The sequence below is a fragment of the Bufo bufo genome, chromosome 4 (genome assembly GCF_905171765.1).
Source record: "Bufo bufo chromosome 4, aBufBuf1.1, whole genome shotgun sequence".
Classification (NCBI taxonomy): Eukaryota; Metazoa; Chordata; class Amphibia; order Anura; family Bufonidae; genus Bufo; species Bufo bufo.
In genome coordinates this window covers 310305193-310309119 of record NC_053392.1, presented here as the reverse complement: position 1 = coordinate 310309119, position 3927 = coordinate 310305193, and the positions used below count along the sequence as shown (strand labels likewise).

The following is a 3927-nucleotide window of genomic DNA, read 5'->3' as shown; positions in this document are numbered from 1 at the left end:
ATTTGACAAAACCGCTGCTAGGATGGCAGATGTGTATAGGAACAGGACAAAAGCTGATCTGCTGGTCCTCTATGCGGAGAGACGACTGGACACAACAAACCAGACCAGAGGGGAGCTGATACAATCATTGATGGCGTTTGAAACACAGTCCCATCGTTCTGTGGAACCAGAGCAGGGAACTTCAGCCTCTGAGGAACAGACAGAAGATCCTATTCAGGAACTGGCTGGGCAGGACAGTACCAGTGCTCAAAGCAGTATGGAATCTTTTCTTCCTCTAATTCTCCAGCAGATTGGTGCCTGTGATCCTAATCTGAGGGCGCAGCTGTTGTTGCAAGAGCGCCAAGCAGAGCGAGAAGCTGCAGAACGACAAGCAGAGCGAGAAGAACGCCTAGCAGAGTCAGAAGCTGCAGACTGCCAGGCAGAGCGGGACTACCAGCTAAGGTTGACACAAATGCAGCTACAAAGTGCTTCATCGTCACCCCAGGGTGAGTCCACGGACACTGTATCCCTTAAATCTCATCTAGATCGCTTCCCTGTCATGGAGAAAGACAGTGATCTGGATGTTTTCCTCAAAAGTTTTGAAAAGGTCTGCAGGCAATTCCAGCTACCCCCTGCAGAATGGGCTAAGTATCTGACTCCAGGACTAAGAGACAAAGCACTGGAGGTGTTTGCAGCATTCCCCATGACTATGGATCAAGATTATGAGGCTATTAAAAAGGCCTTAATCCAACAGTTTAACCTCACCCCAGAAGTATACCGAAAACAGTTTAGGACTTTGCAGCGCACAGGTACTGACAGCTACTCAAACCTGGCTGTTGGACTAAGGAACCATTTCAGGCAGTGGACCCAGGCATGGGGTGTTAGCACTTTGGAAGACTTGGAGGATCTGATGCTTCTGGACCAGTTATTCCACACCTGTTCTATGGAAAATAGACAGTTTATTCTTGAACGGGAGCCCAGGACCCTGGATAAAGCTGCCCAGTTTGCGGATGTATATGCTGCCAGTCGAGTGCCAGAGGCACGAAAGCCTGCTGTACGAGGTTGGAAGGGGGGAAAAACCCCTGTTAACACCTTTACCCCCTACTCGCAGATCTCCATGAGTTACCCCTGCCCAAGTCCCCAGGCCTGCTGTGGATAACCGCAGTTGTTTTGCGTGCAACCAAGTCGGGCATATCAGCACTGCTTGCACAGAAAAGAGGAAAACCACCCCTTTGCCCAAACCATCTATTTAATCTCCAGCAGTTTTGTTTGTGGGTGGGAAACAGAGGACAATTTACAAGCGGTCACTGTGGGCAACACAGTCACCATGGGACTGAGGGACACTGGTGCCGAGATGACCCTTGTGCACCCTGAGCTTGTTAACTCAGAAGACCTCATCCCCGGAAGAACTCTAACCGTTGCTGGAGTTGGAGGTCTAACCCCTGCTTTACCTATGGCCCAAGTTTACCTGGATTGGGTGCCGGGAAGAGGGATAATGGAAGTGGGGGTGACAGATAAGATTCCCACTAATGTGCTACTAAGAACTGATCTGGGATGTTTAGTCTTCAGGTATATTCCCTCAGACATTGAGGAGGACGCGGGCGTGCAGCCCCATGTGAGTTGGCACCAGTCGCATATGGTGATATTGAGACCGTGCCTACTACATGTGTTAACTCTGTGTTTACCAATGTGCTAGAATTGCATAATGATACTGTGCCTAGTGATAACCTGAACGTAGTAACCAATGCATTGGGTGAAGTTTGCATAACTAACAATAATGTAGAAGGTGATACGTGTCTATCAAAAGATAATGGGTATGTAGCGGTTTAGTGGCAGGAAATGTCATAGAGATGCATGAAGTTTCTGTCACATCCACATCCACCCTCCTCCACCGAGAGGGGGAGAATGGTGTGTCCGTTTCTTCAGTAACCCGCAGTCAGGGTGCCCAGGAGGCCAAGTCAGGTCTGGGTTCCAGGCCCGCTACTGTCTGGGTTATAAAAGAAACGGAGCGAGCTGGCAGTCCACAGCCAGGGGCTGAGATTAGTCAGAATGTGGTATTATCCACCAGCACAGATGCAGACCATTGATTGTTTCAGACTGCCCTACACACTGATGACAGTCTGCAGAAGCTGCAGGAGATGGCTGGTCGGACCCCTGAGGGGGAAGACAAAGAAATCATAACCTGGGACCAGGGGAGGCTGTATAAGCAAAGTTTTCCCACTGGCCCCCAACTGCATATCTTTAAAGACAGGCAACTAGTGATATCTCGGCAGTTCTGGGAGCAACTCCTACGGATTGCCCACGAGATACCACTAGCTGATCACCTAGGGATAAGGAAAACAAAAAGCCGTTTAAAACATGACTTTTACTGGCCCGGTTTGGGGAATGATGTGGCAGATTACTGCCGTTCTGTATTGTGTGCCAAAGGATGGGGAAGGCAGGACCTGTGCATCGGGCCCCCCTCATCCCTTTGCCCATCATTGAGGAGCCTTTCCAGAGGATTGCTGTGGATGTTGTGGGGCCCTTGGCCGTACGCAGCAGCTCGGAAAATGCTTCATCTTGACTGTCGTGGATTAGGCCACACGTCACCCAGAGGCCGTCGCATTATCATCTGTCAGGGCTGACAAGGTGGCAGATGCACTTCTCACCATCTTTTCCCATGTGGGATTCCCCAGAGAGATGCTCACGGATCAGGGGACCCAGTTTATGTCCAATCTTATGCAGAGCCTCTGTAAGAAAATACAGGTGCAACACCTGGTAGCCAGTCCGTATCACCCGCAGACAAACGGTCTCTGCGAGTGATTTAACGGGACCCTCAAGCAGATGCTCAAAATTCTTGTGGATACCCATGGGAGAGAATGGGAGCGTTATCTACCGCACCTGCTATTTGCCTACAGAGAGGTACCTCAGGCCTCAACGGGTTTCTCACCCTTTGAGCTCCTGTATGGGAGGAGGGTACGGGGCCCCTAGATCTTCTGAAGGAATCATGGGAGGGAGAATTGGTTTCACCCAAAGTCTCTGTAATCGACTATGTCCTAAAATTCAGGGAAAGAATGCAGGAACTGACCAGTATTGTACATGAGAACATAGTTCAGGCACAGGTGAATCAAAAGAGGTGGTTTGATAGAAATACCAGGGAGAGGGTGTACGAGGTAGGCCAGAAGGTATAGGTATTGGTCCCTATGACCCAGAACAAACTCCAGGCGGCATAGGAAGGCCTGTATCCCATTCATGAACGCTTAAATGACGTAGACTATGTAGTCACTATCGATCATGTTCGCAAGAAGCACAAAGTCTTTCATGTGAATATGAACAAGGCGCATCATGATCAAGATACGTCCATCCTGCCGGTCTGCAGTTTACCAGAGGAGGGGGAAAGTGACCCCCTGCTGGATTTAGTGGCTTCAGCACAGGAGGTAGGTTCCCTTGATGATGCTGTAGTTAGCTCACAGCTGTCCGAGTTTCAGAAATCCCAGCTGTGGGAGGTACTTAACCCCTTTCTCGACACTTTTACAGGTATACCTGGAAGGAAGGACTCCCCTGGCCACTCACCACGTGGACACTGGGGATCATCTGCCGATTAGACAAATGGCCTAACGAGTCTCCATAGAGGTGAGAGCGGACATGAATTGAGAGGTAGAGGAAATGTTAGGGCTGGGCATGATCCAGGAATCTCAAAGTGCGTGGGCATCACCTGTAGTGCTTGTCCCCAAAAAGGATAAGACCACACGCTTTTGCGTGGACTATAGGAAGCTAAATACCATCACCGCTCTTGATGCGTACCCAATGCCCCGCATAAATGAGCTGTTGGATCAGCTAGCCAGTGCCCAGTACATAACCATTATGGACTTGAGTAGGGGGTATTGGCAGATTCCCATGTCCCCTGGAGCCCAGGAGAGATCTGCCTTCATCACTCCTATTGGCCTCTATGAGTTCAAGGTAATTTCC

The 3927-nt window shown here is 49.9% G+C and overlaps 1 pseudogene; it reads left to right on the top strand.

Moving 5' to 3' along the window:
* Window positions 1-538: 538 nt before the first annotated feature.
* LOC120999189 lies at window positions 539-3576 on the top strand (annotated as a pseudogene).
* Window positions 3577-3927: the final 351 nt, after the last annotated feature.